The sequence below is a fragment of the Apodemus sylvaticus genome, chromosome 3 (assembly GCF_947179515.1).
Source record: "Apodemus sylvaticus chromosome 3, mApoSyl1.1, whole genome shotgun sequence".
In the NCBI taxonomy this organism is placed as follows: domain Eukaryota; kingdom Metazoa; phylum Chordata; class Mammalia; order Rodentia; family Muridae; genus Apodemus; species Apodemus sylvaticus.
Window position 1 is genome coordinate 55,134,189 of NC_067474.1, and position 16,796 is coordinate 55,150,984.

Genomic DNA, 16,796 nt, shown 5'->3' on the forward strand with positions numbered 1-16,796 from the left:
GTCTGGCTTCTATTCATTATTTCTTCTAATAATAAGTCCCCTCTTCAGGACTGTAGAGATGTCTCAGCACTTCTGTAGTGAGTATTACATTGTCTTTCTAGGATCCCTGGAACAAATTGCTACAGAAAAATGTATGGTTTAAAACAATAGAAATTCAATGGTGGCACATGCCTTTAGCCCCAGCTCTCAGGAGGCAGAGGCAGGCGGATCTCTATGAGTTCAAGATCAACCTGATTTACAAAGCAAGTTCCAGGCCAGCCAGGGCTACACAATAAGACCTTGTCTCAAAAGCAAAACTCAGAAATAATTCTTCCACAGTTCTGGAGGTCAAGTCTGAGGTCAAGGTGGTGGCAAGACCACAGTCCTTTTAAATATGCTAAAGAATTCTTTGGAATGGAGAGGTGGCCCAGAGTTAAGAATGCACGTTGCTTTTTCAGAGGAACCTGGGTGAGTTCCTAGAAACCATGTGCTGGTATGATCATCCATAGCTCCAGCCCAGAGACGCCAGTGCTCTCTTCTGAGTGCTTGGGTGACCAGACATATACACAGTGCACATTCAGGCAAAATGTTCCTACAGGCAAAATAAAATAAAATAAAATAAAATAAAATAAAATAAAATAAAATAAAATAAAATAAAATAAAATAAAATAAAAACTAAAATAATAATAATTTTAAAAAACAATCTTCCCGTGCATCTTTTAGCTTCCAGTGGCTCTAGGGAATCCTTGGCCTTCTGTGATTCATAGCTTCAATCTTCTAGGCTCTTCCGCTGTCTTCATGTCGACTTATTTCTTCCTGCGTATGGTTCTTGAATTAGTTCATTTTCTCATGGCTGTGACAAGGTACCCAACAAAAGCAACTTTGGCTCATAGTTTGAGGGTGCAGTCTGCCAGGGAGAGGTGGGCGAGGCGGCGGGGGCATGAGGCTGGCCACTCCCTTCCACAGGCAGGAAGCAGAGAGGAGAATGGGGCTCTCCAGCTTGATTTTCCTTTGACTGTTGCCCACATTCAGGGTGGGTCTTCCCTCCATAGGCAAGCACTCTCGCAGGCACACTGAAATTCCTGACTTCACAGGGCATTTTAAATCCAACCAAGTTGACAATGGAGATTAATTACCGCAGTCTCCAACCCTTGTCAACTTGACACCCAACCACATCGTGCTGAGTCTTGAACAGCCCTCTGCTGCCCTGTCCTTGGCTCCTTTCTCTGTCCTTTTCTTTTCTTTTTATTTCTTACTCTTGTTCAAGTTCTTGCTTTGTTTGGACAGGGTCTTCTCCGTAAACCCAGCTTTCCTTCAGCCCAAATCTTCCTGCGTCAGTCGCCTAAGTTCTGGGCTAAAAACCATTCACAGCACACTTAGCTTCACCTTTTCTTATAAGGATATTTGAGGTCTACCCTAATCTAGTTTGACATCATCTTCACTTAACAGATGCATTTACAAAGGCGGTGTTTCCAAACAAACACAATTCTGAAGTCTTGAATAAGGTAAAACTTGGAAATTCACTATGTAACCAACTGCAGCCACCAAGTAGAAGAAACCAACAAGGACTCAAGAGAAAAGCGCCCTGCTAGGCCATGCGCGACTCCCTGAGGCCCGCCTCTCACAAGCATTGCCTCCCCATTTTTTCATTAAGTTGATCTGAAGTAACAGTCACAAGCTACTATGCTTCCTTTGGTAGAGTTAGCAAAGCGTTTGCCACGGCCAACGCTCCAGACTAGACTTCCTCTGTTAGTCTCACTTCTCAAATCCTCCAATGGGACTGAGCAGTTTCACTGGCAAGTTGGCTTAGTGCCCTGGATTACTTCATTTGGCTATAAACCATATTTATTTTGAGCAGCTAGAAGACTGAGCCCTGACAGCGTCTTTAGCCCTTGCTCTTTCCTTTCTTGTTATGCTTGAAAGCCAACCTTGCAGAGAGAAGGGCAATGCTCCACGCTCCTGTCACCGCGTTTAAAACATCATCAAAGGCCACCTAGGTGGCTCGGCAGGTCAAGGCGCTCGCCCTCACATCTGACTAGCTGCCTCCTTCAGTCTTCAGGCTTAGACAGTGAGAGGAAGGAACTTACTCTTGCTAGTTGTTTTCTGACTTCCACACAATCCCAAATAAGTAAAAGTATAACTCTTTTTTTTAAAAAAAAAATGCAGACACAGTTTTCCTAGGCCAGGAAAGAATTCTTCAGCATCTTTTGTTCATTCCCTTGGTTCTGCTTTGATTTTATTTGCTTTGATTTTTAAATATATATATATATATATAATTTTATTATATATATATGAGTGTCTTTCCTGTATGTGTTTATGTGAATCACGTGCATTCCTGGTGCCCAGGGAGATCAAAAGAGGGCACTGGCTGCCCTGAAACTGGAGCTATGTGTGGTTGTGAGCCACTGTGTGGGTGCTAGGAATGTAACTCCAGTCCTCTGCAAGAACAAGTGCTCTTAACTGCTGATATTGAGTCATCTCTCCAGTCCTGTTTATTTGCTTTATTGAGACAGGATCTAATTGTATATCCCAGGCTACCCCGAAATTTACCAGGTATCTCAGGCTAACCTCAAATTTGAGATTCTTCTGCCTTAGCCTCGCAAGTGCTAAGATTACAGGCTGGAATTCTGCACTAATAACACTACTCAGGTGACGCAAAAGCTGTGCGTCTATGGATCACAAAGTTACAAGGCTCTAAACCATAAGACAGAGAAGAAAATAATGTGGTGCTCTAGGTAATGCACCACAGCACTTAAGAACCAGCTTGCTGAAGAGCTTACAGCAACTACACAAGCTAACCTATAAAGTATTCCAAAGTGAGACTAACACTGCACCAAACACTGAAGGAGACACAAGGAAATGCTGACTTCTAGGAAGAAGCTGGCTCTGCGGCTGAGTAGCAGGATGCTTCCTTGATTGTGCACAAGGCCCTGCTGGGTTCAGTCACTGACACCCAAGAGAACATGGAAGACGTTCTGAGAAGCAAAGGCACAGTTATGTACAAGTTCTAGGAAACATGACAGAGTAATCATGTCCTGAAACAAAGGACCCATGCTTTCTTTCTCTTGAAACTTGTTCTCTTCCAAGAAAGGGTCTTGGTAGTTTTCCGTCTTTATCTGTTTCTGTCTGTCTGTCCCTCCTCTTCTCTCTCCCTCCTCCCCTCTCTTCTTTTTCACCCCACCTCCTAACTACAGCTGATTTACTAGGGGAGAGTGTCTAACCCAAGTTAGGCTAATCAGATGGTCAATACGTCAATGCCGCGTATTTGGATTTGAAATTCAGGATAGCCAGTGTGGATGGTCATGTAGATGACAGACCTCTTCTGCCAGTGTGCAGAGAAGGGAGAAAGCTGAGAGACAAACAGACCACAAAGCTAAGCGGGCATGAGAAGGAAGAGAGGCCCTTGCCTGTTTTCCTGAGGCTCTTTTATCCTTTTTCTTCTTGAGGCCAAGCAACTTTTCTACCCATGGATTTTGCGCGTCAGAACCCAATCTCCTGGATAAACATAGCTAAAAAGATAGAGTGCTTGCCCAGTAGAGGCAAGATCCTAGACTTGAATCCTAGCACCACACACACATTATATATCATCTCCTTGTATTAAAATGTCACAGGTGTTGTATGAGGGAGTTTCAAATCTTCAAATCAAAAGAGAATGATGAATAGATAAAATCTCACAAATGGAAACAGATTCTGAGGAGAAGGATCAGGCCTAAGAGCACACATCAACATGGGTCCCTGGGGTGAGAACCTGGGAGCAATTCCTGACAGGAGAAAAGTTTCAGTCGCCAGGGAAGACAGTTGCTAGGCCATGCTCCTTTCCACAGACAGAGAGAACTGCACCTGTTTCTGGGCTTTCTTTATAGTGTTACTAGGTTTCTTCTGACCTCCTGTGGGCAGGCCCGGCTGGGAACGCCCCTTAGCTTTGCTGGATTTAACACCAGCCACACTAAAAGGCACCTTGTTTTCATCAAGCTCTGGGGACCTTGTTGCCACATGCAGTTGCTTATAGCCTGGCTCCCCCAAGTATCTATAAAGAGCTATTCCCAAGGAGTTGATGCTCTGGCTATCATCTATAATCAATATATCATCTTCTGAGTCCCTATCGGGAGGCAGGTGGAGGGGGATGGGGCTTAACTGCAAAGCCCAAGACTTTTCCACGACAGACAGACAAACAATTCATTTGGTGTACGCGGAACGATCCTACCTTTAAAGCCCAACATCCCATTTCCGTCTCCGAATCAGGAAAACTAAGATGATTACAACAGCTTGAGGGTATCAGTAGAAACCTGCCTGAATATTCCAAGCTCAAGGCCAGCAAAATCCCAAACCCGCTATTCTAAGAACTGTCATATAACTGGGAATTTCTGTAGTACTGGGAAGTAAACATATCAGCCTACACATGCTAGGCAGTTGTTCTTTGACTGGGCTAAATCCCTAGCCCCTCTGAATAGTTTTAAACTGATTCCTGAGTCAACCGCATCTCTCCGGAAGTTTGTTACAGTAGAGCAGGGATAGCATAGTCAGACTAAGAGCAGCGTTGATCCTCCAGGCTAGGGTGTGTAGAGAGAGAGTCTGAGACCAGCCTGCACTATATAAGACCAGGCTGTGTGATGGTGGCACACCCTTTTTTTTAAAAAATATTTATTTATTTATTATATGTAAGTACACTGTAGCTGTCTTCAGCCGCCATTAGAAGGTGTCAGATCTCTTTACGGATGGTTGTGAGCCACCATGTGGATGCTGGGATTTGAACTCATGACCTTTGGAAGGGCAGTCGGTGCTCTTACCAGCTGAGCCATCTCTCCAGCCTGGCACATCCTTTTAATCCCAGCTCTCAAGAGATGGAGGCAGGCAGATCTCTGTGAGTCTGAAGCCAGCCAACCTGGTGTATAAAGTGTGAGCTCCAGGAAAGCCAAGGCTTCACAGAGGAACCCTGTCTCCACAAACCAACACCAAACAAACAAAAAAATGAGGGGAGGAAGGAAGGTTAAAACGAGCATGGGCTCAGAAGCCCCACCCCAGAAGTTGGCGGACCTCAGTTGAACAAAAGATCTTGCTTCTCAGAGCCATATTTGGATATACTTCTGCTTTGTTTTACAGCTCTGAAGACTACACCCTGGGATTCACACACGCAGGGTAAATACTGCACACACTAAGTCCTCCCCTCAGGCCTTTCAGTCCCCAAGGTGGTTTGGATGAGAAGGCTCCCACAGACTCGCATATTTGAAAGCTTAGTCACTGGGAACTACCACCATTTGAAAGGATTAGGAGACGTGACCTTGATAGATGAAGGGTGTCACCGAAGGTAGGCTTTAAGATTTAAAAAGTCCACGGCAAGCCTAGTGTCCCTCTTGACTTGTAGACTGGGATATAGCTCTTAGCTACCCCCCCCCACCTTTCCCACCACGATGAAAATGGACTAAACCTCTGAAACTGTCAGTCACCCCCAATTAAATGCTTTCATGCTAAAAGCTGCCTTGGCCAAGCCAGGTGGTGGTGGCGCAGGCCTTTAATCCCAGCACTTAGGAGGCAGAGGCAGGGGGATTTCTGAGTTTGAGGCCAACCTGGTCTACAGAGTGGATTCCAGGACAATCAGTGCTAAACAGAGAAACCCTGTCTCGAAAAAAACAAAAGCGCTGCCTTGGCTGTGGTGTCTCTTTATGGCGATAGCACAGTGACTAAAAACTGTCTTTTCTTTCAGAAAAGCACTAAGAACAGCATACCCACACCTGTCCTGTAGAAACAACCTTGGGAATCCCTCCCCGCCTTCCTGATTGGGTCAGAACCAGCTACACCAAGACACCCCATGGCTCCCCAGATCTGCGGGCCACAGAGCTCTGCTTTCTTGCTGCCAAAGGTTAAATAGACCTTATGATAATTCAACAATATTAATGTCAGCAATTATTTTTGTTGTGGTGGTGGTAGGATTTTGTTGTTTCTTTCTTGTTTGTTTGTTTTTTAAAACAAAGGTTCTCAAAATGCAGCTTTGGCTAACCTGGAACTTTCTAGAAGGACAGGGCTGGCTTCGAACTCACAGAATTCTGTCTGCCTCTGGATTAAATGTGCCAGGATTAAATAAACACACCAGCATTTCCGGCCAACAATCATTTTCATTTGCTTACCTTGCTCTAGTCACTGCCTCCTCCTTTCAAGAGAGCCCTCCCCTTTCCCCCTCCCCTTTCCCCTCCCCTTTCCCCCTCCCCTTTCCCCTCCCCTTTCCACCTCCCCTTTCCCCCTCCCCTTTCCACCTCCCCTTTCCCCTTCCCCTTTCCCCTCCCCTTTCCCCTCCCCTTTCCCCCTCCCTTTTCCCCTTTCCCCCTCCCCTTTCCCCCTCCCCTTTCCCTTCCCCTTTCCCCCTCCCCTTTCCCCCTCCTCTTTCCCCCTCCCCTTTCCCCCTCCCCTTTTCCCCTCCCCTTTCCCCCTTCCCTTTCCCCCTCCTCTTTCCCCCTCCCCTTTCCCCCTTCCCTTTCTCCCTCCCCCTTCCCCCTCCCCTTCCCCCTCCCCTTTTCCCCTTCCCTTTCCCCTCCCCTTTTCCCTCCCCTTTCTCCCTCCCCTTTCCCCCTTCCCTTTCCCCCTTCCCTTTCCCCTCCCCTTTTCCCTCCCCTTTCCCCCTCCCTTTTCCCCTCCCCTTTCCCCTCCCCCTTCCCCTCCCTTTTCCCCCTCCCCTTTCCCCCTCCTCTTTCCCCCCCTTTCCCCCTCCCCTTTCCCTTCCCCTTTCCCCTCCCCTCCCCTCTAGGTCCATGTCAAGATGCCAGGAGTGAGGCAGACCCTGTTGCTAGGCCATGAGAGGACACAGGCTGTCTCCAGAGGCTTCATCTTATCTTGCTGTCTCTGGCTGTAGATGTTAGTTCTGGGAATAAGGCCTGGCTCCTCTCATTTCTGGGCTGTCTCTGGAGGGAAGAGCTCCCAGAGCCTGTCAGAAGGCCTCAGCAGAAAGGAGCTGGCAAGAGACTGGAGCTGCATGACAGAAGACCTCATGTCTCTGCCCCTTGCCGTCCCCGTCGTGTAGACCCAGTCCCTTAACCTGCCTTCCCAGCCGCCAGGTTCACACCTGCAGGCCAGAGCTAAAGAGAGACTGGGAGTTCCGAGAGGTTACAAAAGGCGTAAGTGCAATCAGTGTTTTGCGGTGGTAGCTCACAAAGTCCTTACAGCCAGCTATTCTACCTGACCATTGTCACTTGGGGTGAGGACTGTCTACCTACAAAAGCAGCCTGGCCAGTGCAGACTTCTCCACTGCGATTCACCACTGGGAAGTGTACACAGCAGGGCAGACTTTGAATGACATGATGACAGAAGGGTCCAAAGCCTTGGTACCAGGTTTCAGGCCCTCTGTGGAATAAAAGCCCCGGGAAGACACACAGGTCTCACCATCTCCCCTCAGGCCAACCTTACCTGGCCAGGCCTCAAAGGCCTCTTGTGGCTATTCTTTCCCTAGGCTTTCCCTGACTCTGATACATGCCCTGGGATTAGCCCTTCTGTGTTTGTTGGATGAGCAATTTGTGTGTGTCTGACAAAGCTACATCTGAATAATATTTGGTACAAGCCGGAGAAATGTGATCCACTACATTTCTCTCCAGCCTGCTCTCTGGAGCCAGCCAGGCTCCTGCCAAAAAGGCTGTAAGATTCTACCGCTGAGTTTGGCAGCCTCCATGTGTTTGCAAGCAGGGAGGGGAGGAGGGGGGACGTCGCAGGGTGGGGCCAAGGACAGAGAGGCAGAGCAGCCTTCGTGACCTGGCCAGTGATTTTATAGCGCCTGTAGTAATTTAAGGACATCAGAGGTGACCATGGTGGTCACCCAGTCCTAGAGACAGGAAACCAGGGGGCCCCATGTAGCCCAAGAGTCTGGCTGGTTTCCTAGGCCCAAGGTCCTGGGTATGAATGTAGTCAGGGAAATTCAAGAGTGTCCAGTGGCCAGATCCCAGGTGTGGGAGGGTAATAAATGCTGAGCTCTTGTTTGTACACGTGTGGGGGATGAGTACCCGGCAGGGTGAGGTGTGCGGAGGGTATTGAAGCACGCTCTATTAGTGCAGGTCCTGGATCTTCGGAGCATAGAGCCAGCAGCTGTGGAAGTCACAGGACGGAGGTGTAAGGGGTGTGGGAGTGCAGAGGAAGAGGGGATTTATCATGTGGATGGACCTATGCCATTGAGCTCCACCCTGCCACACCCCTCCCCCACCCCACCCCCAGGCCTTCCACCACAATCCCTTACAATCTCTCTGCTCTTCCTTAGGGGCCACACATCAGTCTCAAGACTTGTTTCACCCCATTCTCTGTAAGTCAAAGATTGACTCCAAGGCAGAGTACTATCTTGTATCCCTACCACCGAGCACTGAGCTGACCACTAATGAGACAGGACAAAGATTTCCTGAAGGAGGCGGGAGATGAAAGAGGCCGGGAGCTCAGTTACAGTTACAGACCACAAGAATATCACAAATAACACGACAGACAGAAGTAACCATACAGGAAGTAAACGATTTTGGCTTTGAAAAGAGGGCTGGGCATCATGACACAGGCCTATGATCCCAACACTTGGGAGGCTGAAGGCAGAAAGGTCACAAATCGGAGGCCAACTGTGGTAACTTAGTGAGACTGTCAAAACATACATCCCGTGGTGCTGGGTGCGTTGACATTTATGTACTTGGTTTTATTGAGACAGGGTTTCTCTGTGCAGCCCTGGCTGTCCTGGAGCTCACTCTGTAGACTAGCCTGGCCTCAAACTCAGAGATTTGTCTGCCTCTGCCTCTCAAATGCTGGGATTAAAGGTATGGGCCATTGTTCCAGGCCAATGGTGGGACCTATTTTTAATCCTAGACTGCAGGAGACAAAGGCAGGCAGATTTCTGTGACTTCAAGGCTAGCTTGGTCTACATATGGAGATCTAGGCTAGCCAGGGCTGCATAGTAAAACTCTGTCTTAGGAAGAGAGAGAGAGAAAGAGAAAGAGAGAGAGAGAGAGAGAGAGAGAGAGAGAGAAGGAAGGAAGGAAGGAAGGAAGGAAGGAAGGAAGGAAGGAAGGAAGGAAGAGGTAAGAAGGGAGGGAGGGAGGAAATGAGGAAGGAAAAGAGAGAGAGGGCTGAAGAGATGGCACACTTGGTAAAACGCTTGCTTCATAATCATGGAGTTAGTTCATCTCCAGCTAGGCCATAGCGTGTGTCTGTAACCCCAGAGCTGGAAGGCACGAGGTGGAGGCAGCAAGAGGTGATACCTAAGGGTTTTCTAGCCAGCCAGTGAGCCCAAAGGGCAAGCTTCAGGATCAGTGAGGGACCCTGCCTCAAAACCACAGAGGAGAGCAATAGATGAAGACATCGGACATTGACTCTACAATACTCCCACACCCACACTCACTCACTCACACACTCACTCACACTCACACACACACTTATGCACACACACTCACACTCTCACACACACTCTCTCACACTCACATACACACACTCTCACTCACACACATTCTCACACACACATTTACTCACACATACTCACACACTTATACACACTCACACACACACACACAAATACACTCACACTCTCACTCACACACATTCTCACATTCACACACATTTACTCACACACTCACACACTCACACACTCACACACACTTATACACACACTCACACACATACTCACACTCACACACATACACTCACACACCACGGTCACAGGAACACACCATCCTAAGGGTCTGTTGGACAAATGCCTGGTGGGTGTGAAGCCAGACCTTGAAGCACCTGTGCAGCTGTACAGCTGTGCGTCCGTCCTGTGGAAGAACAGTCAAGGTTTCACACAGTTCCAACTTGTCAGTAAACAGACTGTCTCGTATACCACAGGATACCATCTGTCTCTCAAACACAGAAAACCACTCGCATCCGTGAGAAGGCAGGTGGCATCTGGGCTGGAGCACAGAGACTGCATTATGAAAGTTTAGAAACAGATTAGATCAATTTCACTTGCAGGAGTTAGGAAGGTTTCACGGGGACGGGCAACATTAGACTGGCTTTGCAGCAGGGTGCTGTTTCCCCCCACGCACAATGCTTTTATTTTTTATTTTTATATTTGTGCTGTCTTTCATTTTTATTTTTTATTTATTTACTTTTGATTTGTTGGCCACGTTAACTTATTTTCAGGCATGTGTGTACGAGTGTGGGCCCTCGAGCCGAAATGCAAATGTCGAGGTCAGAAGGAAACTGTGGGAGTCGATTCTGTTTTTCTACCGTGTGAATTCTAGAGATGGAACTCGAAATGCCCAGCCTGGCATTAGGCGCCTTTACCCGTGCACCCATTTTAAAAACTCCCTTCCCAACTTTTTTTTTTTTAATTTACTTATTTCGCTGGGCTGATGGACCCCAGGACCTCACGAATGCTATCAAGTGTTCTTATAGCTAAGCCATGCTCAAATGCACTCCCAATCTCACACCCAAGGCAACTGCACATGGAACCCTTTTCTCTTTCCCTTGTGGGCACACGTTCATGGGATTCTTTTCCATACAACAATCCAGTCACTATCGGAGACATCATGGGAGAAGAAAATCCACCTGCCACCCTAACACCTTAGGAGGTGTGTACAATGGAAACATGTAGGAGACATCTAAGAGGCGAGAAAGAAGGGGGGCCATGATGGGGGGGGAGCGTTGACCTGAGTCACCACACGGCCCTGGAAGGTTTGTGAACAGGGAGCAGTGGGTGATGTGGCTAAGAAGGGGAGCCAGGGAATTATCTGGAGTCACTTTTGTTGTTGTTGTTGTTGGGCTGAGGAATTTGGTCTCAGCCTGCTGTGGGGGGAGGGGGGCTAGCACAGCTGTGTTCAGAAGCCAGTCTGGTGATGGCATGTGGGGCAGGCTGGTCACCCAGCCAGACAACTGTCTCAGGCAACAAGGGACAAAGCCTGTGAGCAACTGCAGCCCTTGACAAAAACATCTGTTGAGCATTCATCCCACTGCCTCAGTCAGAGCGGCCTTCTGACAGCTCACAGTCCCGGACTGTAGCTTCCTTGACAGCACAGGCTGTTTGCTGACTCTCTTGGGGCCTCCGGGCTGACAGGTGCTGTTATATATCAGTGAAATTGCTGAATAGGGCAGTGAACGAAAAGGGCAGTGGGTGTGCCGAGAACGGCTCGGATTTCCAGGATGGCATCCTGCCTCGAAAGGGCTTCTCTGCAGGCCTGAGTCTTGGTGTGACCATCGTGTGTGTGTGTGTGTGTGTGTGTGTGTGTGTGTGTGTGTGTGTGTGTGTGTGGTTGTACTGGAGTTGCCACCACTCTGTGAGTAAAAGGAGCACATTCGAGAGCTTTTTGAGGTTTTTGGAGAGCTGTCTGTCTGACGGGAGACTGCGGTGTGTAAAGTCCTTAGGTGCCTTAGGAACCAATACTAAATGCTCTTTCTCAGTTGCAAGAGACAGAAACCCAAAGTGAGTTTATGGGGAAAAAATGGCTGTGTATTAGTTCAGGAGATAACATTTCTGGACAGCCACAATCAGAGACTCTAGCGGGGCCTGACTCTCTTCCTTCTGTGGCTGTCCGCCCCCCCCACCCTCCACCCAGCAGGCTCCTTGCAGTGGCTTCACTGCGGGGCTGGGAACATGGCTGCCAGGAGCCTGGGGTTTCCCATCAGAAATAAAGGGACGGTGGCGATTTCTCCTGGGAGAATCCAAAGGTTAGGTGGAAGAGCCTATGAGAAGAGGTCGATCTGGTTTCTCCATGGCAACCAGGAATCAAAAACATCAGCACCGAGCATCAAACTCACTGGGATGGATACCCAAAACAGAGCACCTCATTTTGAGATCATCTTTCTTCTCTCTTAACTTGGAGTGGAAATTGACAAAGCTGGGGTGGGGGTGGGGCTGGACAGTGAGACTCCATCTTCATCTATTAAAAATGTAAGCAGCCGGTGGCATAATAGCCATCCTGGCAGCGGTGGAGAAACGGTTTACTTCAAAACAGCTGGTGTCAGGATAGTGTGCGTGCAACCTGTAAAAAACAATTTATTTGGTTGAGGAGGTCAAGGACTTGAGAAGAGCTTCCTTTACCTTTGACCCAATAATCCCAGTCTTGAGAGACAGTGGCAAGTTCCCAAACTAAACCCAGCTAGTACAGTGTGCAAGAGAGACTTGTACAACAGTGTTCCTCAGGTGAAAAATAAAACAAACAAACAAAAATAAAAAACAAACAGAAAAAAACAGAAGCTGCACTTAAAACAGAAACAATGAGTAAAACAGGGGTTGCAATATTATTACCAGACAAGGTTAACACACACACACACACACACACACACTTACACACGACCTAGAAAAGACACAAAAGAAGACTTCATGATGACAAGGGCTGACTGTTAAATGAAGCTCTGTCATAAACACCTATGCATGAAAAAATATAGCATCAGAATTCATAAACTAATATTGACAGCAAAGACAGGGAGGTGTGAACAGAAATGCAACTGGGCATAGGGAGTTTGTTTTTATTATATTTAGTGGCGTGTATGTGTCTGTTCCTGTGAGAGCAGGTGCCCATGGGAGCCAGAGGGGTCAGACTGTGGGCTACCCAGCCTGGTCTAGGAACTGAACCTGGATCCTCCGGAAGATCGATATGCACTCTTAACTGCAGAGTTGTCTCTCCAGCCCCAACAGTAGGGGATTTTGTTTTGTTTGGTTTTTGAGACAGGTTTCTTTGTACAACAGAGCCCTGGCTGTCCTAGACTCACTTTGTAGACCACGCTGGCTTCAAACTCACAGAGATCCACCTGCCTCCAGTATGCCGAGGTTAAAGTCGGGTGCCACCACGCCCAATGGTAGAAGGCTTTTTGGGTGTGGTTTGATTTGTTCTTTTGAGACAGGGTTTCTCTGTGTAGCTCTGATTGTCCTGGAACTCGCTGTATAGACCAGGCTGGCCTCAGACTCAGAAATCTCCCTGCCTCTGCCCCCAAGTGCTGGGAACAGAAGTGTGCCACAACTGCCTCACAATAGGTCATTTTAATTCAACTCTCTCAGCCTCTGATTTATTAATAAATCAGACAATAAAAGCAAACATAGATTATATGATTTATTAATTAGCAAGAAAGATCAAATTGAAATATATCAAACTACAAACCTTGAAAATCAATAAATAATATATTCCTTTGGAGGTACCCATAAACCACTTAAAAATCACCATTTCAAAACTCAAATCATCCCAGTCAGGCAGGTGTGGTGGTACACACTGTTAGTTCCAGCACTCAGAAGGCTGAAGTGGGGGGACTCTCTGAATTTGAAGGCAGCCTAATCTACATCTGAGTTTCAGGACAGCCAGGGTTACATAGAGTGACTAAGTTCCAGAAAGCCTTCTCTGAGGCATGTCACCGTGGGGTGGGCTTTGGAGGTGTCCTCCGATGCTCAGGCTACACCCGTTGTAGAAGAGACCATCTCCTCTGCTGCCTAGAAGTCAGTCTTTCCTGGTTGCCTTCCAATCAAGATGTGGAACTCTTAGCTCCTGTGCAGCACCAAGTCTGACTGCATGGTGTCATTCCCTTTGTGATGATAACAGGCTAAACCTCTGACACTGTAAGCTGGCCCCAATTAAATACTTGCTTTTATTTAAAAAAAAAAAAAAAGCGTTCTCTGATCAAAATGACTAAGTCAGAAATAACGAAAGAGTAGAAATTAATTAATTAAAAAGTTGAAAATTAAACAAAATAGAATGTTTTTCAGGCTTTTAAAAAGAAGAAAAATTGACCACACATGAATAAAATCTGAGGACATTGGGAGAACTGAAATAAGCCAGTCATTTTAAAGGTATGCTATGTGAGTCCGCTTCTATGAGTTACTTAAGAGTCAAATTCATTGAGATGCAAAGCGATATGGTTACCAGGTGCCACAGTCAGGAAAAAAACTTGAGAGTTATGTTTAATCAGTACAAAGTTTTAGGTTTTTAAGATATACAGACTTTGGAGATTGGTGTGAATATGTTAAGCACTACCACCTGTACACATGAAGATGACTGAGATGCTAGACTCTGTGTCCTGGGATTGGAAATTGGCTCAATTACTAAGGGCTTGCCCACCACTCACACAGCCCCAGGTTCACTACCCAGCACTGCATATAACTGAGCTCAGGGAACCAGCACTTGGAAGGTGGAGGTCGGAGCAGCCTAAATGTTAGGTCATCTTGGTTACAAATGCAAAGCTGGTCTGGAAAACATGAGACCCTTTTGTCTATAAAACAAAACAAAGACCCTTGGCTTGAAAACGAAGGTATTTGTTCCACCTACTGTGCACAAAACCTATATTCTTAGCTATTCAGAAGCTGAGGCAGGAGCTTGCCAATCCTGGGCTACTGAGTTTATTCCAGGCTAGCCTGGGTAACCTATCTCAAAATGAAATACTAAAAAGGAGAAACAGCTGGAGAAATGGCTTGGTAGTAGAAAAGTATAGTCATTTGTGAAGTGCTGGGTTCTATCACCAACAACGCCATACACCACACACACAAGAAAGAAAAAGAAACTCAATTCTTAAAGTACAAAATTATTTTTTAAAAACAAGAGATTCTTTCCGAGGAAACTAAAATACAAGTCAAAGGATTTTTAGGCTTTCAAAATTACAATTATTATTTTACATACCTGTATGCATGTGTGCATGTATGCATGTGTACACATGGGCATGTATGCAAATGTGCACGTGTGCATGTGGGCATGAGTATGGCACACACAGAGCTCAGAGGACAGCCTTGTAGAGTTGGCACTCTCCTTCTGTTGTGTGGTTTCTGGAGATCAAACGCAGTTCTTCAGTCTTGGCGGCAAGAGTTTTCCCTGGCCAGCCATTTTGGCAGCCCAGGAATGATCGTCTTTATATTTCTTCCTACAGCTTACATTATCTTCAGGTGGAGATTCACAGCGATAGATCGATGCGCACAGAGGCACAGGCACACACTTGCAATCATTTATACACACACTTGCACACACACAGGCACACATACACAAGTGCTTTTCTTCTTACACTTATTTAATATATGCCTTGGTTTGCCCCAGAGGATCATGGGCTGAAATCTTCATTCCCTTTTCTAGTCTGACAGCAATGAGGCAGCAGGACCTTTACTAGGTAGAGCCTGCTAGAACCTAAGTCTGGCTGCAGGGAGCTGATGACATCTGGTGTGGGGATAAATGCTTCAGTGGGACTAGATCAGTTCCCCTGAGAAAAGAGTTGTACACCCCACACCACGCAGTGTCCCTTGTGCTGAGATGGAACCCAGAGCCTTGTGCAGGCTAGACCAGTGTTCTATCACTTAGCACATCTACAGCCATTGGTTTGAGACAAGGTCTTGCTACATAGCCAAAGCTGAACTTGAACTTGGATTCTTCCTGCTACAGCTTCCTGGTGCTGGACACAGGCATGTGGCACCCATGCCCCAACAAAAGTTAGCAAGGTTGGCCCCTTCCCTGGTTCCCTGGGTCCTTCTTACTTTGGAGTGAGTCAACAGGGCTGGAACCCAGGGCCATATTCATGCTAGCTACATCACAGGCCCTGAGAACAATTCCACAGGTGTGGCTGGCCTCCTCCTTGTGCCCCATGGTTCCTACCCATTCCTATTGCTGAGGGACCATCTGCTGTAAGGCCCGAGCCAAGCAGATGCTGGTACCATGTTCTTGAACCTCAAGAACTAAACAAACCGTGGCATGGTTAGTCTCAGCCGTTGGTGCTTTGTAATACAAAGTGTACTAAAACAGACAAGCATGGGCGACAGGCCACGCACCAGACCCTGGAGAGTCCAGACAAAGGAGAACAGGAGGGTGTTGAGTTCCTCTCTCCCTTCATGAAGCCTGGAGGGGGACGGAGCCCTGGAGGAATTCTCAGGGCAGGAGGAGGCAAGGGCAAGGGAGCTGGACATGGGAGGTTGCTTGTAAGGAAAAACCATTGCCCTAGAGTCAAAAGGCTGAGGCGGGCAATTGCAAGCAGAAGAAACTACATCAAAGGGTGGGAGATCCGACTTCCAGCGCTTACTGCTCTTCCCGAGTCTGTTCCCCAGCCGCTCACAGCCACCTGGAACTCCAGCTCCACAGGTCCTTACACCCTCTTCTGAACTGTGCTGGCAGCTGCGTCAAGTGTGCAAAGCCACACCACACAGCCACACACATACATGCAAAATTTAAAATAAATCTTAAAAAAGAAAGCAGTTTCTAATGGAAAACCCCGCTCAACCCCACTAACTAGCTTCAAAAAGTAGAGGAAGCCAGCTAACAGAGAGGTTCTGCTTGCCAAAGTTAACCCTTTGCGCCTAGGCTTCTGAACGGGGGTGGGGGTGGGGGTGGGGTGCTTCCTCTTCGTGACCTTAAGTAAATCATTTCCCCCTCTCTGAAACTCAGTTTCATCATTTGAGAAATGGAACCAATAATGCCAGCTGGGTTTTTCTGTTGCTGTTTTTGTTCTTAAATCAAATGAAACAGTGTGTGTTGAGTTTAACGTTTAGAGAGCCCACACCTGTAATACCAGCACTTGGGAAGTGGAAGCAAAGGCTTAAGAGTCAAAGCCAGCTGGGCCTCGTTGGCGCATGCACGCCTTTAATCCCAGCACTCTGGGAGGCAGAGACAGGTGGATTTCTGAGTTCGAGGCCAGCCTGGTCTACAGAGTGAGTTCCAGGACAGCCAGGGCTACACAGAGAAACCTTGTCTCAGAAAAGACAAAAAATCCAGGGCTGGAGTTGGCTCACCAGTTAAGATCACTGGCCGCTCTTCCCATCACTCCCGTGGGGGCTCACAACCCTCTATAACTCTAGTTGCAGGGAATCAGGCCCTGTCTTCTAGCCTCTACAGCCACTGCATGTGTTTGGTGCATGGACATACATGTAGGCAAACACTCACACA

General features: G+C 47.4%; 1 long non-coding RNA gene across 1 annotated transcript; it reads right to left on the minus strand.

The window, feature by feature from the left end:
- Window positions 1–11,742: 11,742 nt before the first annotated feature.
- Window positions 11,743–15,942, minus strand: LOC127679867 (uncharacterized). The gene is made up of 2 exons (XR_007976918.1): window positions 14,559–15,942; window positions 11,743–11,939 (listed from the first exon to the last, which is right to left on the minus strand). It is a non-coding gene; the product is annotated as an uncharacterized LOC127679867 (long non-coding RNA).
- Window positions 15,943–16,796: the final 854 nt, after the last annotated feature.